The sequence below is a fragment of the Prionailurus viverrinus genome, chromosome C2 (assembly GCF_022837055.1).
Source record: "Prionailurus viverrinus isolate Anna chromosome C2, UM_Priviv_1.0, whole genome shotgun sequence".
Lineage (NCBI taxonomy): Eukaryota > Metazoa > Chordata > Mammalia > Carnivora > Felidae > Prionailurus > Prionailurus viverrinus.
The window spans coordinates 15,884,877-15,911,519 of record NC_062569.1 but is presented as its reverse complement, the minus strand read 5'-3'; the positions used below and the strand labels follow the sequence as shown (position 1 = coordinate 15,911,519).

Sequence of the window (26,643 nt, the reverse complement as noted above, 5' to 3'; positions counted from 1 at the left end):
CCCAGCATGCAAGCAAGTGACTATTTCCAAGCATTTGCAATTTCATCAAGGTCTCCTAGAACCATTCTCCATAAAGAGATGCTGAGTTGGACTGCTGACCTACCAAAATGTAATTATCTGAAATTTAGTAAAAGGAGAAAGAAAAGTCATTTCTTCATAAGAGAATCACAGAACCTCTCAGTATTGGAACTTCTGAAGTTCCTTTGGACTTTAAATCCCTAGTGGGCACGTTGCCAGGGAAGGATGTGGTTTCTTTTCTAACAAAATGGTGGCTTTAGGGTTCTTTCTTGCTCCTCTGAGAAATCCCTCAGACACTGTGACGTGTTTGCTTCATGGCTTTTGCCATTTGAGAATGGAGAAGCTATTTCCTCAAGATGCTATTCATCTTTATTCATATCTGAGTGCAGATGAGTTCAGAACATGTGGGTGTGGGATTTGAAGAGTGAAGTGCTTAGGTAACAGTTGGGGTGCCAGTTCTGTAATGAAGAAAATGTATTGACAATATTAAATTGTGGGCTGAATCTGGCTTTTGGTGTTACAAAAAAAAAAAAAAGAAAAAAGAAAGAAAAAGAACAAAATTTTCAAAAGCGACAGCATTGTTTTGATGCGGGGCATTTCTAAATGTTGGGACAACAAGTGCCTAGAAATACCGGTCTTCAGTGTGTGTCACTTTCTTTCTGCCCTGCCTGGTCTTACCCTTCTAAGCCCAGCGTAGCTTTTTTTTTAAACTGGAATGTGTTGCAGTGTTTCTAAATATACATTCATATTGTACTTAACTGAGGGAAATAGATTCAGTAATAATAGGCAAGGTTTTAATCCACTTTTCATATTGCAGGTGGAAGAGCCAAGTGGTTTCTAGAAAAACTGATCGTAACTTATTGAGTCACTAGGAGGTTACTGTTTGCTTCCCAAGCTCTAAAACCTCCACATCATCATCAACTTCTAAGGCTTTAACAGGTGAAAATGTGCACCATTACACCTCTCTCTTATTTTTTAAATGTAAAATTAACATTTTAAATTTGTTGAGATTGAGTCTAGAAATATTTTAAATGTAAAAATTAATGTACATAAAATTACAAAGAACAGCACCACCCCCACCACCTACAAAACGCCCTGATTCTCAGGGATTCTGGGAATCTCTGTCACACTGAACTTACAATATTATGCATGACCTATATCACTGCCTACTCCGTCATCAGTGTTTTAAAAAAATCACTTTAAATAACACACTTGGATAGTTAGCTTTACCATCAGATGTGTTTGAACTTGCCTGGTCTGGATTTGTAGTCCACAGACCTGTCATATTCCAAAAGCCAGTGCTAACTTATGAAGAATTAAACCTTCTCATTTAAGCTGTCCGGCTTTGCAGAACTATAACAAATAATTTAAGTGGTTGACTTCTTTCTATTTATCCACGAAGAATAAACAAATGTCGACAGGGGCAGCCATTAAGCAGCCTCGACGCCTGGATCACTGGGTGAGAAGATGCACCCTTTCCCTTTTGTGGCTGAATGACTACCAGGTGAGAAGTTGACCAATAATACCCTCCCTACATTAGAAGGGGCTATGGTCAGGAGGAATTAACTATCCTGATTTTAAAGTTGTGATATTCGTAAATGATATTTCAGGACTTAATTTTTTTGTATATATTTTAGAGAGAGAGAGAGAGAGTAGGAGTTGGGGGAGAGGGGGAGATGGGAAGAGACTCTTAAGCAGGCTCCACGTTCAGCGTGGATCCCGAGGAGAGGCTATTTCCCACAACCCTGGGATCGTGACCTGGGCCTAAACCAAGAGTCAGATGCTCAACCGACTCAGCCACCCAGGTGGTCCTATTTTAGGATTTCTAAACAACTGTGCTGTCATGTAAAAAAAAAAAAAAAAAAAAAAGCTGTGATTTTTTTTTTTTTTGGTGATGTCACAGGTACTAATTAACAGTAGTGTAATCTGTTGCTTGTCTTTAAAATTAAAGAAAATGCCAGATTCCAGTTGTTGATGAGTGGGGGAAAAAATCAGAAAAGACCTCCCAGAGTTGTGGATCCCCTGCATTGTAACCATGGCCTCAGTGGGGGACCATGGAGCCCAAAAACCTCTGTCTCAAGGTGCAAGTCAATGCCTGATAACGTGGGAAATAACAATGAAAGCAGTTTTCAGACACATGAAACCCACAGAAGGGGTTAGAAAAACATGTCACTGTCTGGTAATGTATTTATTTAAAAAAAAATTTTTTTTAAACATTTATTTATTTTTGAGACAGAGAGAGACAGAGCATGAACGGGGGAGGGTCAGAGAGAGAGGGAGATACAGAATCCGAAACAGGCTCCAGGCTCTGAGCTGTCAGCACAGAGCCCGACGCGGGGCTCAAACTCACGGACTGCGAGATCACGCCCTGAGCTGAAGTCGGCCGCTTAACCGACTGAGCCACCCAGGTGCCCCTGGTAATGTATTTAACAAACATGCCAGAATTTGACCTAAATAAAGAGTGTGGTTGGTTTAGTGACTAGTCTCTTTGGAGAGAGATGCTGTTGCCTGTATTCAATAGACATTTGGGGTCTTTGAGAGCCAGGGGTATATTGTTGTGAATAGTCTTGTCTGTTAATTCTTAAACTGTTTAGGGTTGGGTCTGGTGTTTTGAAATAAGCCAAAGTCATTTGAAGTAAGGCTGCTGAATATAGAGGGTTATCAGGTGTGCACACCAGATTGGGACTTGAAAATTCTAAGTCTTCTTTTTAGAAGGGACTCATCAGCTCTCCTGGAATCTGATCCATTGTGATGGAGGCAAAGTAAGGATGAGATCTGGAAAAGATTTGAGTTTCCAAAATGATAATATCCTTGGAATCAGCCTTCAGTCCTCTGGGGTGACTAATTCATAGAGGAACCACCATTTCCCTCTATAAACTAATGTTCCAAGATGGTTTCAAAATATTTAATAACATTCAGTAGTCACATTCTATATAGTCTTGAATGGAACTGCGCTCTTCGGTAGAAATATAATGCTAGCTACTTAAGGAATTTAAAATTTTCCAGTAGCCACATTAAACATGTAAAAAGAGGGGCGCCTGAGTGGCTCAGTGGGTTAAGCGTCCGACTTTGGCTCAGGTCATGATCTCACGGTTCGTGAGTTGGAGCCCTGCATCGGGCTCTCTGCTGACAACTCAGAGCCTGGAGCCTACTTCAGATTCTGTGTCTCCCTCTCTCTCTCTCTCTCTCTCTGCCCATCCGCTGCTCATGCTCTGTCTCTCTCTGTCTCTCAACACTAAAGTGTTAAACAAAGAAATTTTAAACATGTAAAAAGAAAAAAGGTGAAATTAAGTTTAATAATTTTTTTTTACTTAACTCAGTATATCCAAAATTATCCTTTTCACATATAATCAAGTTAAAATTTATTGATTTTTTTTCCATACCAAATCTATGAAATCTAGTGTGTATTTTATACTCACAGCCCATTGCCCTTTGGACGCTGAGTTTTCATCAGAAACACTTGGCCTGTGTTCAGATTTCAAAAAACTGTTGAGAAAGCAAATCCCCATAACCACGTTGCTTCAAATATGCCTGAGTGTTTTCCGGTGACTGGAGTATTAGGTTTTAAGTTTAATCACAAATAAAATTAAACATTTAGCTCCTCAGTCACATGAGCCACATTTCAAGTGCTCTGTAGCCACTGTAACTAGTGGTTACCTCATTGGGTGGGGAATGCTCTCAATTATACGGGGGAACAATGGGAGTGGGATCCATAGGCACAGTGTGGACATTTAAACTCTGGAAAACTTGGGAGATTCTTATCCTTCCAGTGTTTTGGCCTTTCTATGAAACAGTTCTTTTTGTTAATCCAGTATTTTTCCAAAAGCTCCCCATCTTCTCCTTCGAATCCATTTATATGCGCCCTACCCCCCCCCCCCCCCCCCGCCCCCGCAAAGGGCCTTTCCTTGTGGGTATTTACCACTTACATCCAGGGGCACCATATGGCCTCTGCTTCATAGAGGGAAGGTTCAGGGATGAGTAGAGATGATTAGACAAAGGCCAGAATTAATACCCCTACTCCAGGTTCTTATGACTAAGCACTTAAGACACAGGAGCAAAGTTTCCTGACTGTAAGCCCCACTGGACGCACCTCTGATTCGGATTCTGAAGAGCTGGGGTGGGGCTCAGGAAATTGCATTTTCGTCAAGTCTTCTTTGTTGTCCCTACCTCCCCGCCCCAGGTGATTTGGCACAGCCTAATCTACTAACTACTACCCCTCGCCCCACTATGTTCTTTTTGCCAGTGGTCCATAAAATGTGTTCTGTACCCTATGTCTTGTTGAACTGAAGAGTTCTGGGCCCTGCCCCAAACCAGCTAAGTCAGAACAGCTGAAACTGTGGAGCTGAGAATCTTCATTTTAACAAGCCCCTTAAATAATTCTTGTGCCTAGTGACTTTAAAAAGCACTGCTCTGTGCAGACCCCTCCCAAGTTGGACAGACAGAATTCTTTGATCCCACTCTTTCTCGTTCATTCTCTTTCCCCATGTCTGATGTTTAGAAACCCCCTGTCCCATTTATTCCACTTCCCCTGTGTTCAAGTCATTTAACAAATATGCATTTGTTCCAGGGATTGGGGATACAAAGATATAGATTGTGAGATTCTGTCTCTGACCTCTGAGAACTTGCGGACACAGGAGGGAGGGATAGATCTATGGACAACTGAGCTCATAAAGCATCACAGGTGGAGTGCTACGTGTATGTTCTGGGTGCAGGGAGATCACGGAGAAAAGAGTCATACTTACCTGGGCTGTGAGTTGATGAGAAAGGCTTGAAAGGGGCTTTAGAGACTCTGGATGCGTTGAGGGAAAGATAAAATTGGTTGGCCTGATAGACAGAGGAGGGGAAGGATACCTGGAGACCCTAGTATGAATGAGGTGAACAGGGAAACAGAGCTATCGTGAATGAAGGATTTACCGTATGAAGGATCCCAAACAGTTTTCGTTTAGGTGGGCAATATTATCCCTAATTTCCATTCGAAAATAAGGCTGAGAAATTTTAAAAAATGATTGCTGATTCATTAAGATAACAATAACAAACCCCTTACCTATTAACGTAAAGAACACATGTTTATGAAAACTTATTTTCCAGAACAAAAATTCAGTGAGAAGAGTGACATCCTTTTATGTTTCTGCACGTCTCTAATACCCGACTTAAGACAAGACTGTGATTCTCAGATCTGCTTCTGGATTCACTCTGTTCCGATAGCCCATGTCAGATAACCTTTGGAAAACTCCGCGGTACACTCATGATAGAATAAGTGTAGAAAAGGCAAATCGCATCTTTAATATTATATCTGTATTGTTATGGAAATAGTCTATATCATGTTCACAGTCAAATCATGTCTCCAGAATCATGGAAATAGTCTCATTCTCACGTAAGGGTCTCAGGGACCCCAGGAGTCCCTGGGCCAAACTTTGAGAGCCATTGATGTAGAGGGTGGCTTGGTAGGCAGGCAATAGGCAGGGATACCAGGGGGGAGACCTTGTAACAGTGTAGGGGAGGAACATGAGGGCCTGCACCAAGGTGTATCAGTAGGGAAGGAGAAGAGAGAATGGAGGGGACAAGTTCTAGGGAGACAGATGCCACAGAACTCGGTAACCAATCGGCTGTTGGGATGAAAGAGAGGGGAGAGCCCCTGAGAGCGTCCTGGGCCAATGGATAGCTGGGCGTCTACCAGCTGCCGGAACAGGTGTGGGGGGTTCTCCAACCCATGCTGGAGCTCCCCAGGCCTTCTGCTCCACAAGGCTTTGACCTGAGGTGTAGAAGAGGTGGGAGGTCTAGCCCTAAAATAATTTTATGGAGGTCCAAATGCTGAGTTTTTATAGTGTGATTATACCCTGGCAGGAATTAGGATGGGTAGAGTTACTAGAAGCATTTTCGAATGGGCTGGCTGGGGCTGCATGGTTCGCAGAGCAAGGGACACAGGGAAAGATGATTGTTTGGTGAGCAGCGAAAATGACAATGGTGAGGTTCAGAGAATGAACCTCTGCCCCTTGCCTTTGGGGCTGAACACATTTGTGGCTGAAAGAGCATTTAGGAGGGATTCAGGAAGCCAGAATGTGGTTTTGCATGTATGTGTGTTTATGTGTGTGTGTGTGTGTGTGTGTGTGTGTGTAAATATGGCTTTATATGTGTAATGGTATATATATGGTTTTATACATCAAAAACTGTATAGGTGCAGGCCTCAGCATGGGGTGTGGAATGAACTGTTCTCAGGGATCTGAGATTGTAGATGAAGTTTCTGGTTTGCCACCAACGAGCAGTGTGACCCTGGACAACCCACCCAGCGTCTCCGGGCCTCTGTCTCTTTCTGGCAAATGTAGAGGGGATGAAACCTCGGGAATTCTGTGATCCATATGCATATTTTATAGGCCACAAAGTGATCTTTTGGAGGACACAGTGATTCCTTCCGTCAGTGTCAGAGTTTGCCCGAGTAGCATTTTCCTGAGCCTGTTTTCAATCTTGCCTGTTGAGGGCCTGGGAAATGAATAGACAAGCAATCAATCTGGCGTCAGGGGACTGGAGATAGCAGCTGTGCCTCTCAGGAAATGTAGGCCTTGTCATTTGTTTAGATGTTGTCCCTGACTTGGCCTGACAACCTGGGCACCTTCTTGTTTCCTTAGTTCTTGAGAAGGCCTTTTATGCCAACTCGGTCTACACACACATGCGCACGTGTGTGCCCACAGCAGGGCGACCCTACTGGACTCAGTGTTTCCCCCAGAACCCCACTGTGTTATGGGAGATGGTTTTAGCCGTGCACAGATTTGTTTTCGGTATTTTTGTATACCGGATAGGTGTTAGAAAAATAGAGCAAGCCCAGCAGAACCGTTGTTATGGATATTATTTCTTAGGATAACAGTTTCAATAAGTTGAATTAAAATAAATGATTGCATCAATGCTAATGTAAGTAGAACTTGGGTGTAACAAAATTCTTGAAGATCATATGTGAGTGACTAATGTGTGGGAAGCACTAACCTGATTGCGTTGAGGAGAATTTTGACAAATTGAGGAGACTCGTTTCTCAGGCAAGACCTGATGCCTATGTCAGAAGTGTTCTTATCCTTCATTGATTCGCTATTTCAGCCTAAAAATTTCTTTTGGGAACCAGAGGTATTTCATATCTACTTTACATTGGTCATGTCAGGTACTTAGAATGATAGACTTCACCCTAGATATAATTAGAGGAAACAATCAGGTCAATTCAAATGGAAGGAAATTCCCTAAGAAGCTGGCCCAGGACACTCCAAAAATGTCAGTGTCATACAGGGCCAAAAAGAAACAAACAAACATGGCTGGGGAACCATTCTAGATTAAAGGAGACTCAAGAAAGATGACAACTAGGGGCGCCTGGGTGGCGCAGTCGGTTAAGCGTCCGACTTCAGCCAGGTCACGATCTCACGGTCCGTGAGTTCGAGCCCCGCGTCGGGCTCTGGGCTGATGGCTCGGAGCCTGGAGCCTGTTTCCGATTCTGTGTCTCCCTCTCTCTCTGCCCCACCCCCGTTCATGCTCTGTCTCTCTCTGTCCCAAAAATAAATAAATGTTGAAAAAAAAAATTAAAAAAAAAAAAGAAAGATGACAACTAAATATAATGTGTGATACATGATTGGACCCTGGGTCGAAAATAAGAAGTTATCAAGGACATTTGGGGACGTTTAAGGGATGTGAAAACTAACTGCCTATTAGGGAACCGTAGTTATAAATTTTACATTTTCTGAGTGTGATAGTTGTAGTAGAGGCGACTGTTCTTGGTCTAATGAGATTCCTGATGAAGTATTCAGGGATGAAGTACATCGATGTCTGCCACAAACTCTCAATTCAAGCCAAATATACACGTACACTCACATGTTCACCTAATGCCCATACATACATGTACGTAGCTACGCGTACCACATAGCACGCACGCGTGTGCATATACGCAGATGCACGTGCCCACATTCACACACGCATACTCACATGTACAAGAAGAGGGAAAGCAAATGTGACAGAATAGCTAACAGCGCTCCGTCTATAGCATCCATCGTGCAATTCTCCCACCCTTTCTGAAGGCCGAGACCTCGAAATTTGGCAAAAGGAAAAGGCGCGGAAAAATATTAGACTTTTTGAGGTAGAGAAGTCTGAGATAATGCGAGATTTTCATCGTGTAGATCAGGAAGCAGGTGTTGAGGAGTTGGGTAACCTTTTCTTTGAGCTTACTCAGGGGCATGCTTACTTTGGTGCGGAGAACCCAAATTGCCCTGCCGCTCTTGCACACCTAAGATTCCCTCTGGCAACTGACTGTTAGACATAGAATGAGTCTCCGGTCAGCAGACAGTTCATGATGAGCACCTAGATTCTAGCTTGCATAGGCTTCACTGTTAACAGCTGATGAAACAGTACTCTTGCACACAGAATAGCCTCTGCTCTTGTCTAATGAGATTTTTGTGAAGTCAGAAGTCTTTCAGTTAAGATTTATTGAGTACCCACTGTGCTCCGGGCATTGTTCCTAGGGGCTGGTGGAGGGTGGTTAAAATTCTCCTTCTCAGGGAGGTTATGTTCTGGGATGGGAGGGATAGAATAGCCGGGCAAGTAATGAAAACTAAGTGGGCGATTCCAGAAATTGTTTTGTCTTGTAAAGAAAAAGAAAATTCTGAGGGTAACATGGCGGAGAGTGATGAGGCCGGGTGAGATAGGATGGTCGTGGAAGGTTTCTCTGAAGAGATGGCCCATCGTTAAGATCACAAGGAAGAGTATTTTATTTTACACGTCTGTACTGCTTATTCCCAATTCTCCCAGCCTTTGAGTTTGACGTCAAGGTCAAGGGTCTTCTGAAACCTGACTGTTCTGTTGGGCTACCACGGGTCTGTGTTTCTGGTTTTGGTTCATGCCAGTTGACCAGAATGGAGCCAACATTCGCATGTGTTCTTGTGTCCTCGTTCTCTCGTTGCTAAATGCAGATGTCTGGGCATTTTCATCTGTGTGGTGGACTTTTGAAAAAGTTTAATCCAAGAGCCACAGAAAGCCCATCATTTGCTTGTACTGATACATGGTGATGAAAGTGAGTTATTGTCCCCAAATAATGCTGCAGGAAGCCTTCCAGCCAGCAATTTTCAATAATGCCACATTGGCACCCCTCTGAATTACTATCTTCTTTTGCTAATTCGATATGACAGGTTTCTAAAGCAATTTGAGCTCATGTAAAAGCAGTGTCAGAGAGAGCATTCAAACTTGCTTAGAGAAGGAACTTGTACTGCATTCTTCCCGCAACGCCAATCCAGAGCCATTTGGATTCATTTCCTAGAGGCATTAAATATGCTTTCCTTCTTTTCCCGTCACCTTTTTACTTTCATCTGATAACTATATTCTATCTTCAGTGCTTGAATTTGCCTCAGAGTGTAGAGACAGTCAGCTGATTCTTTAGACCAGAGGCCACCAAAGATAGGAAACGAAGACGATGTTGCTTCGCGTTTAGAGAAAATTGCAACTTTTAAAATTCAGGCTGAAATTATGTCCCTCATAAGCAAACGCTCACGACATAGGCCAGCAAGTAAAAAGGCTCCTGTGTGGGATTCAGAATATCATTTTTCCTTCTCTTTCCTGCTTCCACCTGGGTGAACCAAAGCTGGCCTTCTGGATGGCAGGGTGTGAGCCGGGCAGCACGGCATAGCACGAGACACACAGGATTTGGAGTCAGAGAATCTGGTTTGAGTCCCAGCCCCACCACTTATGGCTGAACTTGGCTCCAAGTCTGGCCCACAGGAAACACTCGACAGATATGAGCCCCGTCTCCTCCTCCTCCCCCATCTTATTTCTTTGCGCATGGTCTTGTACTTCCAAGCAGGAAGGCCCTTTCCACCTTCCCAGCCCATCTCTTTTCCCATTCTCTCCAAAGCCCCCATCAGTCACGCTGGCCTTCTTTCGGTTTGTAGGACATGCCAAGCAAGTCCCTGCTTCAGAGTGGCTGAACATGGGGCGCCGGGGTCAACTTCAGCTCAGGTTGTGATCTCAAGGTTCGTGAGTTCGAACCCCTCCGGTCCTCTCTCTCCCTCCCCCCAGCCTCTCAAAACCAAAGTTGCTGAACGCGCCCTTCCTTCTGTTTGACATGCCCCTCCCTCAGATCACCCTTTGCTTGCCACTTACCCCTTGCCGTTCTCAGTTTGAGTGTCACCCTCAAGAACAGCCTCCCCATCTCTGACATACTGCCCCGATGGATTTTCTTCATGGCGTCTCTCACTGTCTTAAGTTATCTCGATGATTCATTTGTGTTTGCCCTTTATTATCTGTCTCTCCCTCCCAGCCCGGAGCTCCGTGGGAGCAGAGGCCTTGACTCCAGTGGGTGTACCAACAACACCTGTAACACACACCGGTTACTCAGCACATTATTTATTGTACGGAAGTTACAGGAAACTCCCTGAGAGATGGGACAGCGTCACAGGGCTATTCTGAAGGTCAGATGGTTCGGGTTTCTGAGAGTCCTTTGGAAATTAAATCACATCACGCAGATGACGCTTAGTATTATGAAGAATTCCCAACCTCATCCATGAACCACCCCTTCTCAGTGCCTCCGCCTGAAGTATCCTTTTCACATTCGTACAGCATTTTCTGTAGAGATTGGGTGTTTGTGACACACGATTTCACTCCTGATATACTTCCCCGGCACGAGTTTCACATGAAACCTAGAGGAATTTGAAACAGAGGAAAACAGTTCCTGCTTGGAAATTGGTAGCCAGCAACCAGTTTACAGGTGTAAGCTTCAGTCCTCTAGAGGGCACAGAGCATGCACCAAACGATGACCAGCATCAGAGGGAGACTGTATTAAGAATTCAAGTTACACACAGCTTCCCTGTGCCAAGTTTGGCGTAAAGGATGTGGCATCATATGCCTGGTTTGGGGGAGGCACGAATAAATGCAGAGGTTTCAGCTCGGAGGCAGGCACAATGGTGCAGCAGCCCTTCTTTGTTCCTCGTGTTCTTTCAAGACAGCAGCACAGTGATGAAGGAGAACAGTGTTGATAATGAGCTGCTGAGTACATCTTGCCCGTGTATGGTATAAGGCTTTTTTTTTTTTCTTCATCTACCTACCTTTGTGGAAAATTTTCAACCTTTACTATTTATAACCTTTTCAGGCTTCAATCAAGATGTAGTATGTTGGCTTTGAAAGAGCTTGATTTAAATTATGGAGGGAAAGGAAGGGGTTTCAGAAATCTCCATCCATTATTCATGATGTTTAGAAAGATGTGTTTTTGCAAGTGTGAAAATCATCCTGATAGAGACTGAATCAAGGAGCGAACGATGTTGATTTCGCGGTGAAAACCCCTCACTCGCTGCCACCTTGTAGACACAGTCTGCAGGGATGCTTGCCTTTTCCCCTCCCTGTTCTCCCTCCAGTTCCCCAGGCAGTTCAAAGGGCTTCTTTAAGTTTCAGTGGAAATTGAAGCCTCCGGTTTAAAAAACTGAAACCAAATCTTGAAAAATGTTGGGAAAAATCACTTCACCTGTAGCTCTCAAAATGGATGTTCGCCCTGTTTCTCAAAGTGCAAGGATTTTGGAAAACTGAGTCAGAAAAGGAGACTGAATATCCAGTCTGTTTTCTCCTCTCCCCCCTCCCCGGAAGATCCAAATCCTGCCCTCACCTCCTAGGATGTGGAGTCTTTTTCTCCCAAGAGAAACACACACAAATGCTTAGATCTACTGAGAAAAAAAATGTATATAGCACGAGGGCTTTGATATTTGATGCAAAATATTTCAATTATACTGTTTTTAATTTGAGTGATTTGAAGACATGGTTGCAACACAAATTTTATAATATGGATGAGACCTTAAAATCAGCACATTATTGCTGATAAAGACGAATATACTGGCTGTCTAGACTCTCTTAAACTTGCATCTCTCCCTTGAGACAACTCACAAATGAGAGTGAAGCCTTTTTCTTTTTTGGAGCGCTGAAGATTTCTTGTAGGCAGCGTTATTTAAAGAGGAGAGGTGGGGCACCTGGGTGGCTCAGTTGGTTAAGCATCCAGCTTTTGATGTTGGCTCAGGTCGGGATCTCTTGGTTATAAGGATTCATTTTTATTCTTTGTTTTAGGGTTTAGAATTGAAGCCACTTGCGTTTCCAAGAAAAGAATTAGAAATAGAAGGTAGATCTTAATTTCTAAAAGATGCTCAGGGTTTCATATTCTGTTGTCTGACTTAAGGTCAGCTGTCCCAGGTAGGACCAACCACCAGACAGAATTTTACTGGACCTTCATGTAAGTGATTCTTTTTTTTTTTTTAACTTATTTTTGAGGATGGAAAGCTTCTACTGGTTTTTGTGGAGAAACCAGCAGTTGAACTCTAGCATTCAAAGAGAAGTCTTTGTCCCTCTGACTTTTCTGTATTGTTTCTTTGGGAATCTAGCTCAGAATCTTTAGCTTAGAATACTATGTCAGCAGATACAAGAGCATTTTACTAGATGCCAGTTGTGTGACTATCTTCCCCAGTCTCATACTTCACATTCCCCAAGTTAAACATTAGCCCAGCCTCTGAGTTTTAATTTTGTGATGTTTGATCCTTTGTCTAATGTCACCCATTCCATTGTATTTGAAGGAGAACTTCTTCAAATTCTTTTATCACTTTATGCCTGTATCCACATTTGCTTCTCTTTACCCCCTTCCTTTACCCCAGTCCTTCCTATGACTTCATATTTTCCTAAAATACCACTTTGATTTAGTTACCCCCTTGCTTAAAGCATTTGGTGCCACTCAGCTGCCAGTAAAGTCAAACCCCTTAACCCGGCTTTCAAGGCCACCTATGGCCCCATTCTACTTCCCCTAATAGATTTCATGGTGCATCTCCATGCTCCTGTTGGACATCATCCAAACTGTTGCTTGACTGTTTAACACACTCTGCATTTTCTACACCCCTGAGGTCGTCTCCACTGAAGATTTTCTCTTCTCCTCTTCCTTTTACTCATCCAATGCCATTGCATCCTGTTGAGACCTGGGTCAAACACTAATGCAGACATTTGCCTTGACCACCCCTGATTAAAGTAATCTCTCCTTTTTCATAAGATTCTATCTCTTGAATTTATTTGCACTATGGGTTGTTTGTTTGTTTTTCGCCTTTTATAATCTGTGCCCAAGCTATGTCTTAAGTTCCAAGACTGTGTCTCATAACTTTGTGAACCCCTAGCTTGCCCTCTCACACATTATAGATATTCGGTCAGTATCTGTTATTTGCTATCAAGAATGAGGTTATGCTCTTTCTCATAAACATGAAGGTTGGGTGGCTCCATTTCTATGCTCATCAAACAAGCTTTGTTTGTCATATCACTTTACTTCTGAGGGATGAGCTGTCGTATTCCGGGACCTGAAAGGCCCGTGAAGAATACTCGATGGCATCACACCAGATCTGGAAGTGAGGAGAGTGGGGACACTCAGCTCATCCCATCAGTGGCTTGTCTAGGGTGGGACAGGGGAGTAGCACACCCTGTGGGCAGGCAATAAGCAGGTACACAGAGGATTTAAACCTGTCATAAACCTGCAGAGTGGTTCTTCTTATTATCACCAAACACTAGCACATCTAAACAACGTCAGTGCTAAAATACTCTTTCCTCCCCAAAATATATGTTGCTGTGGTTACTGTTAAATTTTAATAATGTGTGTAAACTACAGGGGCGCCTGCATGGCTCATTCGGTTGAGCATCTGACTTCGGCTCAGGTCATGATATCACAGTTTGTGAGTTTGAGCCCCTCATTGGTCTCGCTCCTGTCTGTGCAGAGCCTGCTTTAGATCTTCTGTCCCCCTTTCTCTCTGCCCCTCCCCTGCTTGTCCTCTCTCTCTCTCTCTCAAATAACAAAATAAACATTAAAAAAATAATATATGTAAACTCCAAATTAGCACATTATTATTATTATCTAATAAATGCTGAATTATGCATGGGTGTTAACTTGGAGAGATCCCAATATGCCGCATGGCCCACACGACCTCAGGTGTCCACTTACCAAAAGGGACTTAACGGATCCTGTGTCCTTCCCTTGTTTCAGGCACAGCTTGTGCCCCCAGCCCCTGTGGGATCATGTATTCTTGCATTTAATTAGTAGATTTGGAAGTAGCAGTGGAGGATGATGATTGTAAAAATGAATAGATCTTGAGTCTCATTAATTCTTTCATCCTCTGTGACCACTTGTGGTTTTTGTTTGTTAGTTTTTAACAATCAGATACTTCAAAGTACAGGGTTTTGTTTGATGAATGCATATTTTAGTTTGTACATGAAATAAATATATTTGTCCCATTTCATGATCATCACCACAAATCATTTTTTTTTTCACGTAGAGAAGGGGTATGATAAAAATGACTTAGCCCAAAAGTCATATATACTAAGAATTCTTATGTATCAGATGCATTTGTTTTACTGAAGGACAGTCTCCTAGGAGGTCCCCATGGAAGGCTCTACTCAATGTCACCTTATTAGAGAAGTTCCACTGATCAACCACCTACAGTCTGTAGTCATTCCCCTGCCTCCACTCTCTATTCCCACTCCAGTTTGTTTATCTCCAGAGCACTGATATATTGCGTGTGTGTGTGTGTATGTGTGTGTGTGTGTGTCCTCTGCTACTCTCAAGTTCCACAGGGCCAGGAAATTTGCTTTATCAGTGTTGTATCCTAAACACCTGTATGATAGTCTGATATACAGTCAAGGCTCAGTAAATATTGGTGAATGAATGAATGAATGAAGTGTCATAATACGTCCTACAGAGACCTTTCCTTTATGTTCTCTCCAGAGCTTATCTGAGTAGGGAGAATGAGCAGACTTTCACATGGGTCATAGATATAGTGCTTTTTTTTTTTTTTTTACCTAAACTGGAAGTTGATGGAAAATTGACCCCAACTTTTCTACCCATTGTTCAGCCCTGTAGGCCTAACTCAGGAGATGGATGTGTACTCAGCAGTTAACATATATTGAAAATTTACCGTGTTAGGCCATTTAATATGTATTATCTCAATGAATTCTCAAAAAAAATAAAAAGGCAATTTTAGAAATGAGACCAGTATCACTGTGATCAGCTGGGTCTGCCCTGTCCCCGGGACCAAGGAGGAAGGACAGCTGGGCCCTGGGAGGCACAGCCCAGCCCTTCATGGGGTCTTCTCCATTTCTCAGTCTCCACTGCTTTGGCATCGGCTCCTGCCAGCATATGCTGCTGGGAAGTGTTAGATGTCACCGCACAGCTGTGAAGTGGGGTGGAAGCCAGAAGCGGAGGGAATAGCACAGAAGAGCTAGGGAACTAAATGCAGGGCTTCAGAAGGTTAGGAGAACCACGTCAGCTCGAACCCTGCAAGAGTGAAAGAGATGGTCTTCAGGGAAAAGGATGCGTAGAAATCCGGGAGTTCATAGAGTCAACTGCACACAAGGAAGGGGCCCGTTTCCTGTGTCCGTGCACTAAGAATGCCTCCACAATGATATTCATTGTGTCAATTACCCACCCCTCAACCCCACTTTTCCCCCAAACCATTCATAGATGTTTTAGGGACTTGAAGGCAGCTTTTTAAAAAGTGTATATTTTTTTAATTTAAAAGTTTAAATTTCTGCTCTAAAACCCTGCCATAACAAAGTTATAACAACACTGCAGGAAATAAACAGAGCATCTCCTGAAATTTCACCATGCTAAAAAATATTTTTGAGTTTTTCTGGGCTCCTCCCTTTCTAGTTCTTGTCCATCTGCATGCATATTTTTATTTTGGCAGAAGCCTGTATCTGGAATGTGCTGGAATCTGTTTCTGGAGGGAGTTGTGGCTTCCACTGCCACCAGTGCAGGGCATGGCCAGGATCAAGGAGGAGATTGAAGGGATGACAGCATCCCTCGTAGATTCACACATAGGGAGAGGTCACCCCAAAAGCAGAGGCTGAGCTTGTGAGATTAAAAAAAATGAGATTGGGGCTCCTGGGTGGCTCAGTCGGTTAAGCGTCCGACTTTGGCTTAGGTCATGATCTCACGGCTGGTGGGTTCGAGCCCTGCATCAGGCTCCAGGCTCTGTGCTCACAGCTCAGGGAATAGAGTAAGGAAGAGAGAGCAAAAATGCCTAAAAGAGTGGATTAAAAAAAAAATAGAACAGACATAGGTGGGAAAGGGGAAAATGGGGTAGGAAGAAGTTATTAGAGGGAATGAATGAAAGGAAAATGACTTACAGCTCCCTGACATTCAGTTTGGCCAATTTGTGTTAGCCACAGCCTACATCGGGGCAGTTTCTCCATGAAATCTAGAATTTCTGTCATTTTTCCTCAGGCAGAGTAACAAATATGGTGGAAAGACTGATTTGAAATATTCTCAAAGATGGGCTTGGATATACATGTAAGTTCAGATGCTGCAGAAATTGGTCTGTCATTAATAATGTTTTAGGAGAAACTGACATGCCATTTCTCACTGATTTAAGTCTCTGGGAGGATGAGAGAGGTGGAGTATAAAACGAAACATGTAAACCGTCAGAAAGAAGAACTCACAGAGAAGAAAGCTGACGGTGTCCCTTAAGCAACAGTAAGATAACCTGAGTCTCGCAGAGATTTTGAGAACTCTTGACCATGCTGGGTGTATTAGGCCTTTAAATCAATCTGATTACTGCTCAAGGCCAGGTATTAGATTTTACTATGAATTATAAGGTTACTCATATAAAGTCACTCTGAACTGTTTGTTTTTGAGAACAGACGGTGCCCATGTGTGTGTCAAGAAATAGTTATGCCCGGCCATACTGAAAGACGCCATCTTGAAAACAGCGGTTCATCTCATGGGTGGCGTTTGGTTTATTAAGAGGCAAATTACGTTCATGTGGATATTGGAGAAGTTTATAGTGTCCATACTTGGTGGCACCAGATGGCTATTTTTTCGATGTCTAATTAAGAACCTAAAATAGCCTGCACGATACATTTCCTAGATGCAGAAGCCATCCACAGCCTGGCTGAATTGTGATGCCTTCCTGTTCCTGGTGGTCTGTTTCTAATAACCTGCACAATAATGTTATAGAAGCAGACTGAAAATCCATCAGAAATGTAGGTGACCAGGGTAGCCTTACCTTTTAGCAAGCCAAGGCCCAGATCCGTTCAGAATGCTGAACCAGATGCTTGAGTCTTTTCCCACTGACATCCATCTGTACCAAGGGAGACAAACTTAAGAAGTTCACTGTACAACAGCAGAGACCTAGAGAGGATTGTAAGTATCTATAGCAAAGGTTCTCAAGCTTCACTACATGCCAGAGTCTCCTGGGAGCTTCTAAAATCCGCCAAGTTCCAGGCTATGTTCTGTACACATTAAATCAGAATTTCTAAGGCTGGGGCTGAATGATCAGTAGTTTAACATATCTTCCAGGTGGTTCTGATACACAACTATAGGTTAGTATAAGAAATGCTGATGGGAAAATAGCGAAGGCTTCCTTGGCAGGCAGTAAGGAGGGTGTTCCCGGCAGTGGGAACAGCATAAGCAAACACAGAGATAAGAAAGCATGTAGTGGGACAGTGCAAACTTGGTTGCTTTTTTGTGGTTGGTTTTTATTTTTTCCTTTTGTTTTTGTTTGGTTTTGGCTATAGCGTGGAGGCGTAAAGGAACAGTGGGAGAAAATATCATGGAGTATCGTGATATACTATTAAGGGGGTTTGACTACCAGGCTGATGAAATCTTACATGTAGTTTCCGAGGCAGAGGTAACTATTAGAGAGAAAAGGTGTTTGTTTGTTTTTTTTTTCATTCATTTTTGGATGCTTTATTGTATAGCCTCAACCCAAACACCAATTTTTCCCCTCGAGAACCACAAGCACCTTTTTAAAAATTTATTTTATTTTTAGAGGGAAAGAGAGCGGGCAAGCAGGTGAGAGGGGCAGAGGGAGAGAGAGAAGCTCACGCAGGCTCCATGCTCCGTGCAGAGCCCGACGCGGGGCTCAGTCCCATGACCCTGAGATCGTGACCTGAACCGAAATCAAGAATGGGACACTCAACCGACTGAGCACCACTCGGGTGCCCTGAGAACCACAAGCACTTTAAAGATACCATATAAATGTTTCTTATAATATCCCTTTGATGTTGGGGTCGGATAAAAGAACCCTGCTTTACGGGTGACAAAATTGAGGTGATTCTCCAACACGTTTCCTAAACCATTGACAGATGGCATCTGGGTTACAAGCCTTCCGGTGGCTGGCAGAATTAATTTTTGTTGACAAAATGGCACCATTTTGTTATATCTTAGCATCCCCTCAACTATGGCAGAGGAGAGCAGAAGCCTTTCTTTTCTTTCTCCGAGTCCTGCTGGGCACCTTGTCTCCTGTGTATTTGTCTGTGGACCCAATGCCTTCCTGATGACAGTGAGGTACGAGGCAGGGGGGGGAGGGGGTAAGGCTGCAACTTGAGTGAGGACATGGGTGTAGATGTGACGTTTTCATTCAAAACTTGAGTTGTACCTGCACATGCCATCCAGGGGGCCATTTTAGAGAGAAAAGAAAACCGCAAGAAGCAAACCTTAAAAAAAAAAAAATGTTGCTCCACATTCAATAAAACTGAGAAAAATCACATTGTCCTTGGTAAAAGCAGCTGCCACTTCTTCCAGAAGGCCTTTGAAGAAGGGCTGCCACCTCGGTGCCGTGAGAGGCGGTGCACCGTGGAGCATGAGCCCGGGCAAATGCAGCTTGTTTTCCGGCCACTGTGTTTCAGCTGAGAAAGAAACGAAAGGGCACACTTCCGGACACACTCGTCTCCAAAAGGCTGCTTCCTAAAACCGCTCATTGTGCATGTTAAAGAGGCTCCCGGCGGCCTCTCCGACTCCTCTTTGCAGATGTTTTATTTTTGTTTGTTTGTTTGTGTTTAATGAACAAAGCCCCGGTGTATACAAAGTGCCTACGGGAAAGCAGAAACTCTAACCCTGCGTCATATTTGGAGGCTCGTGTGGCTCTTAAGTGACGTCTCCCAACTTTAGTCATTAGCTGGCATCTTCATGATTTTTGCGCACAATTTCCTAATACTTTTCTTTAAATGGACTTACTTTACTTAAATTATCTACAAAGAATACATATGTATGTGGATCTCCGTCGATACTTACACAACTCCCTTAATGGAAAACTAGTAACACTTTTCATAAATGGAAGCTTAACCTTAGGAACTAAGACAGAACTAAAGCACTAAAACAAAGGCATTTCTTGATAGATACTCTCACCCACCGAGGAGTCCGACTTCGAGGCCCGGCCTCTTGGTGAAAAGGGAAGGTTGGCAAAGGGTGTGAAAGACAGAACGGCACCAAGCAGGGCAGTGGCCGTGAGTCTGGAGAAGATGGAATGGAAATGAGACCGCTCAGAGGCAGACGCACCGGTCTTTGGCCAGTGGCCCCTGTTGGCTCTGCATGAGGGTGATGGGCATTTTGTCAGTGTTGCCCCCAGAGAATGCAGCTCCAGTCTGCCTGCCATGTGTCAGCTCGAATGCTAAAATACCTACAAGGGATGTGGCTGAGAAAGATGGTAAAGATCAGGACAGCGAATCTTCGAGAGTTCCTTCAGATCTAATCATCCCCCTTTTATTTTGCTTGCAGAAAAGGCAGCTCCTGATGGTTTGATAATCCCAGGAAGAATGTACTTGCTCTCGGTGTGTATGAACCTAACTGGTAACACAGACTGTAACTAAATACAGTTGGATTTAGTGATTGTCGTCTTTAAAACACAATACCAAATAAGAGACTCATGAGAATTTGGAGTGTCACGAAATTTGAAAATAGTGTGCTGCATGGCTGTAGTTGTATGTGGGCACATTTTATTTTGGTGAGGGGCTGATTAGATTTGAAGCCGAGAGAACACCGTGGTGTCCATATATGTGTCTGTGTTTTGTATTCACGAAGCACTATGGTAAATGGAAACGTTCCAAAGTAGTTTCAAAAGTGCTGGGCAAAGAAAGTAATGAGGGAAATAAGCCTGCAGTCACAGAGCAAACATTACGACCCTATCTTTAAAGCCAGTGACCAATGGAGAAGGAAATGTAATTCTTACTAACCCTCTGGAGTTCTCTTAAAGCCTTTGAGACACATAATAATGTCCTTATCTTGAGTTACATGCTGCTTTGTTTATGTAGACTATTAGTAAAATCCAATCTGGAGCCTGCTACAATTGCATGACTAAGGCCTTCTGCTGATAAATAGATCTTACTCGACAGGTAGGACTAGGATTATGAGTAAAACCCAGTAGTGCTGGCGACAAACCCGCTTCTGTTCATTTCACCGATTCATCTGCCCTGTTTGCATCGACAGCACCTGCCTGCATCTTTTTCGTTGTCCAGTAACTGTCCTTTGCGGCTGTCTCCTCCTTGGAATGCCAAGTTGAAGGAGAGCTCATGTCTCTGATTTTCTATTACCAATTGCCCGTATTACCTTCAGCCACCATTCTAGTTGTGTTGTGGTGACAGAAAAGCCCACGGTGCACATGCTAAAGATCGCTAATGCCTGCTGGTTACTAGACGTCCTTTACGAGCCAGGCCCTGTGCCATGCCTGCCACTTACATTGTGACGTGGCTTAACATTCACCAGAACATTACTGTTGTTTATCATCACCTTTTTATAGATGAGGAAACCAAGACCCCGAAACTAAGGGGCCAGCCGGAGTTTGCGTAGCTGAGGAATGACGGAGCTAGACTCCAGACTGAGGTCTGTTCACAGAGTTAATCTCATCTGCTTCTCTACACTGCCTCCAGTTGGCTCAATGACTTACGAGCACAGTGAACAATCACCACAGGGAGGGATTTGACAGTCTCTGTGAAACAGAGCAAGACTCACGTCGCTGCTGCTGTTGCCCCAAATGAGCTGGCAGGCGGGGAGGCTGGTTGTGTATCATAGCCAGGATCCTCTAACTGCTTAAACACATTGACCCAATCATGTCATGACTCAACACAACAAAAGTTTTATTTCTTTTTTTAAATTTTTTTAATGTTTCTTTATTTTTGACAGAGAGAGAGAGAGAGAGAGAGAGAGTGAGGGAGGGGCAGAGACAGAGAGAGGGAGACACAGAATCTGAAACAGGCTCCAGGCTGTCAGCATAGAGCCCAACGTGGGGCTCAAACCCACGGACTGTGAGATCATGACCTGGGCCAAAGTCGGACGCTTGACTGACCGAACCACCCAGGTGCCCCCAAAAGTTTTATTTCTTAGTCAAATAGTTTCCAGGGCAGTTTGAAGTTGATGGTAAGGTGGGAGGGAAAGGTGACTTTGCTCCATGTAGCCATTCAGGGACCTCAGCTGTCCGCGGCTCTGTTATCACCATGTGTGGCTTCCATGGTTGTCGTTGTTTGCCATTGCAGTCAGCCAGGAGCAAAGAGGTTTAGAGGAATGTACATGGGATACTTTCATAGGCCAGGCCTTACAAGAGGTGTATGTTCCTTGCACACCCATTCCATTGGCCAGAATTCAGTCACACGGATACCCTAATGGCAGGGAAGCCTGTGAAATATCGTCAAGCTAGGTTTCCAAGAAGAGGAGAAAATGAATTGTTCCGAATACTCACATCAGGGGAGCAGAGGAAAGCTTCCCCAGTCTAGGAACCCAGACATTTCCTGACGACCCATTACTAACAGCCACTTGGCAAGTTTCTCATTTGAAAATCAGAATCAATCGCCCTTGCAGCTTTTCCACTCCACAGGGTAATTTAAGATCAAAATTAAGGTGAAATAAGGTATATGCGTATGCTTTGTATGCAACTTAACATGGAATAATAGGCAAAGACCTAGACTGAGATATGGAATCCAAGTTCACATTCTTTTTTCTGCCACTTCCTAGCTATGTAAGCATGACTCACTCATTTGAGCTGTGAGCTGCAAGGCCTTTTCTGTTAAGTTAGGAGGAAAAGCACCTCCTTACCTTCTTTGTAGGCTTCCCGAACATATACAAATGAATCGGCTATGAGAAACCATTCAATGTCAAGGAGATAATTAAAGCATTTAATGTTTTGTCTTTTGGTATCATCGGGGACTTCTGCTTAAGGGCCTATTACCTGGGGAGTTGCTTTCTGAACCCCATGCTCTGTGCTTTGCCCTTCCCCCCTGGCTGAAGTAGAGCCTTTATGCGTGAAAATGTTTTTTTTTTTTTTCTAAAGATTGAAATAGATGTTCACTCTCAACACACACTGTAACTGTAGGCTCCTGAGCGAACACCCTGCATCACCTCCATGTTTGGAATCCCCACCAGGTATTCATACGTTCCAGGTATGCAGTTGCTGTCCAACTGTTGCTTACTGAATTACTTTCAAGTTTAATTTTTTTCCAGTTATTTATTTACTTATTTATTTTGAGGGAGACAGAGACAGCATGAGAAAGGGAGGGGGAGAGAGAGAGGGAGAGAAAGAGAGAATCCCAAGCAGGCCCCACCCTGTCAGCACAGAGCCTGACGCGGGGCTTGAACTCACAAAACCATGAGGTCATGACCAGAGCTGAAACTGAGAGTTGGACGCTTAACCGACTGAGACACCGAGGCACCCCTGAGTTACCTTCAATTTTAAAATATACTTGCTGGCCAAAGACAGAGTGACTAGGGGGCTGGTACAAGAGTAGTTCGTGACTGACTCCCCTGGGATGTAACGGGGGGCTCATTCAGGTCCCATTTCGCTCTTTGAGGGTGTTTTATCCTAAGTGATCATATTCCAACTTTCTTATTTGCTAAATCATTTTTCTGAATTGATGGCGTTAGTCACTTAAACAGACTCAGACTTTCTTTCCTACATTGAGTATTGCCAAAATCAGAGTGATTCACTACGTTATTTTCCTTTTCCAATTCTTTTTTCTGGTTGGAATCTCTTGAAACTTCTTAATTCCAGCCACCGAGTTCATTCTGTGAGAGGTTGCTTTCTGAGCTGAGTCTCGAAGAGGGATGGTTCGCCTGGCCTTTCATTCATTCCTGGGCTCACCCAGCTATGAGTTGTGGAAGTGGGATGACTCACTCTTTTGTTGTTCTGGGTTGTTGCAGGTGAGGCCGCATCTGCTTTTTCAAGCTTTCATAAGTAAATAACAAGGGACATTAGAGAAAATCTGGGAGATTGGCTGCCTTTAGTTCTAGAATGGTTGCTGAGGTGGATCATAGTACTGACTATCAAATTTAGGCTAATCTTGACTTTACCTGCCCACTGAACAGCTACCAAAGTGTCATTCCTTGAATGGGCCCTCCAGTAAGAGAGACAATTGCAAATAACGGTCCTGCAGAGAGGTAGCCCTGTGCTTCTCGGACTTTCACGTGCACGGGAACCAGCTGGGATCATCCTTTTTTTTTTTTTAAGCTTATTTATTTATTTTGAGAGAGAAAGAGAGAGTACATGGGGGTGGAGGTGGGGGGCAGAGAGAGAGAAGAAACAGAATCTCGAGCAGGCTCCACGTTGTCAGCACAGAGCCCAACACGGGGCTCTATCTGATCTCACGAACCATGAGATCATGACCTGAGACGAAACCAAGAGTCGGACGCTTCACCAACGGAGCCCTCGCCTGGGATCACCTTACGCTGCAGACTCTGATGCAGTGGATGTGAAATGGGGCCTGGGATTTGGCATTTCTAGAAAGCTCCCCAGGAATGCTGCTGGTTGAGCTACCACATTTTGAGGAGCGTGGGGGAGTTGATGAGGCTGAGACCATTCTTACCAAGACTTTTTTTTTTTTTTTGGATGGGGGGCAGTGAAGGGGAAGGAATGAACATTTATGGAGCATTTTCACTGACCAGCTGTAAGCTAGGAACATCCCATAGCATCTCATTAATATTTAATGCATACGACTATTATTATCTGTTTCTTAAACCTCTGTCAAATTAAGTTATGATAATTCCAAAAGCAAACTCCAAGCGTCAGCTTTTTCAAAGTATGTTGCTCATGTAGTACATTTCATTAGCCCATACAATATGGTTATTTCCTCTGAATGTATTAAAATTTAAAGGGAATAATGGGCATTCATCAGAAATAGCAAATGACAATGAGCTGTCCAAGGAATTTTTTTCTCCAACACTCAATTTCTGGGGGTTGAAATTCAGGGTGATTAAGATGGCCAACCCAGTAGGTGCTGCAAAGCCTCGTTCTTTATACAAAATATTTTCAGATGATGTGGTCTCTGTGATAAGGAGTAATAACCAGGCTGCGATTGTGAAAGTAGCTAAAAAATTTGCAATCAGGAGGCAAGTGGGATCTTCTACGTTTTTTTAATCTACAGTATTTTATAAAGTGCCTCTTCTGGGTCCGAACGAGTTTGTGCAATTCAGGCCACTCCAGTGCTAAGGTTGCATCTACACGGACGGTGAACAGGAAGATAACAGATCCCATTCCATCTGAGCGGTGCTATGAGCTGACTGCAACCGATTACCCAACAGAAGGGATGGTGAACTATGAGAGCAGGGGTGAATATCGGGATCATAGAAAATTAGGGATCTGGCTTGGGATCAGATGCTAACTTGCTAATGATTTTACATAGTACATTGGGAGTTTAGAGATACCCAGATATAAATATTGGAGGCATACCTTCATAAGTACGTTTTTATGTCTAAAAGGGGAGGTGGGGCCAAATATCTGTACATAGTTAATGATAACAGCCACAAGTATAGTGCTTACGGGGTCCAGGCGCTTTGCTCATATTAACTCATTTTATCCTCACAACAGTCCTGTCCTTGTCTCCTTTTTATAGATGAAGAAATTGAGTCACAGAGAGATTAAGCACATTCTCCAGTTCAACAGAGCTCAGATTTTGAATCTGAGCAGGCTGGCTGCCGAGCGTACTCTCTCATCATGCTCGTCCTGGGCTCACATACACCAAGGATGTGGGGGTTCAAGTTCAGGGGGCTTGTACAAGAGTAGTTTGTGACTACAGATGCCATTTGCATCTGTCCTTTGAGAAGTCCTCTAGTCTCTCTGTGTCAGTTCCATCACCTGTGAAATGAGCCCAGTGCTGTCCTGCAACCTCCCGGGATTCTTGGGACGTTGAGATCAGATAATGCACTGAAATTATATACATTATATACTGCTGTATAGACAGATTCAAAGGTCAGATGGACACATTCAGTTATCATTGGTATATATTTTAAATAGCATCGGGTAAAGACCCAACTTATGTTTCCTGAGTCTCTATTTTTATATTTTTGCTGCTTCCTCAGAAAGAACTAGTTTTGCCTGGACACTTAAACAGAAAACAACAAAAAAAAGTCTTTTTGGATTTGCTTTCTTTAGGTTTTCTGAAAATAGAATGTTCTGCAGAGGCTAAAAACCAGTAGAAGCCCCATCAGCTGATTTCATTCATTCCTATTTTGTGAAATATTCCCTACAGGTTCTTCTCTGAAGTGTTAGCCCATCTGGATTGAAATGATTCTCTGAGGCCTCTAGCATTTAGCTCTTCATTTGGAAAGGTGTTTTGTGATGAAATCCATTTCACCAGAGATTTTTGCACTCAGATTCAGCCCGTGATTTTTCTTGTTGCCTTGTCTCGCGCCAGCATATTTCTCATTCTGCAAAAGCCGTCACTTAGAGTTTTAACGTTCCAGCTGCACCCATTTCTGTCCCTCTAAGTTTTAGTGAGAGGTAAGATAGGACTTGGGTCATAATTGTATTACTGCATCTCTCCTCTGCCCAAGAATTCAGGGGACTTGAGAATATGAATTGGCAGGAGGAAAGATCACAGGGGCTTTGCTTGTTTGCTGGGGCCAGGATTTCGATGTCTCTGGTTCCTGGATGAGTGTGATGGAGATGCCTCCTGATCATTAAACTATACAAATTATGATTAGAGATTAATTTTTTCTTTGTTTTTTGTTTGTTTGTTTGTTTCGGTCAGAAAGTCAGGGAATTGAAGCAAATGAATTTAAAATTTTTTTTTCTTTTTTTTTTTTTTTCTTTTTCAACGTTTATTTTTATTTTTGGGACAGAGAGAGACAGAGCATGAACGGGCGAGGGGCAGAGAGAGAGGGAGACACAGAATCGGAAACAGGCTCCAGGCTCTGAGCCATCAGCCCAGAGCCCGACGCGGGGCTCGAACTCACGGACCGCGAGATCGTGACCTGGCTGAAGTCGGACGCCCAACCGACTGCGCCACCCAGGCGCCCCGAAACAAATGAATTTTAAACCAGAATGTTATTCTATTTCATTCAATTTCTCCAGATCAGAATTGTTTCCTTTTGGGCAGCAGCTCATGGCAAATCTTTCAGAGTAAATGTTAGTGTTAGATACGATTAGCTCTCTTAAATAAATTAGCAAATTCGAAACAGAACAAATTCACAGAGTGAATTTTGTGTGTGCAAGGAGGTAACATTTTGAAGCTGATTTCATCAAAGGAGAGCCATCAGACAACGACATCATCGTTTTCCTTTAAGTGTAGCTTCTAAGATAGGGTTCATTTAGATTTCGGAAGTGGCCCGTAGTTCCTGAACTCCAGTAGTTACTATGTGTATGTGTGCTCCCGAACATGGCTTGCTTTCTCTGGTATTGTTTTAGAGCAAACAGTGACAAAGAAAGACGGTCTGTGAGGACTATTGGCTTCCAAGCTATCTAGGTATGTATTTCTGGAGTCAAAAAATACAGACAGTATAGGACATGGTCAAAGATATAGGGCTTGAGGTCAGAGAGCACCCAGTTTAGATCCTGCTTTTTTCCTTTCCTTGCTGCATGGCCCTGAGTGAGTTAACTCATCTTGCCTAAGCCTCCGCCTCCCCCTTATGTG

The 26,643-nt window shown here is 43.4% G+C and overlaps 1 protein-coding gene across 11 annotated transcripts in view; it reads left to right on the top strand.

Annotated features, from left to right (window-relative positions):
• The window catches only part of LRRC3B (leucine rich repeat containing 3B), a 108,515-nt gene that overhangs the window by 30,788 nt on the left and 51,084 nt on the right, over positions 1-26,643 (top strand). For 3 of the 11 annotated variants that reach the window (XM_047876323.1, XM_047876328.1, XM_047876324.1), the window contains one exon: positions 19,529-19,581. The exons of 7 other annotated variants lie outside the window; for them this stretch is intronic. The gene's annotated coding sequence lies outside the window, so the exon portion shown is untranslated. Of the gene's footprint in view, positions 1-1,467; positions 1,523-19,528; positions 19,582-26,643 lie in introns of those variants that run through there. One more of the 11 variants, XM_047876330.1, reaches the window with a different exon arrangement.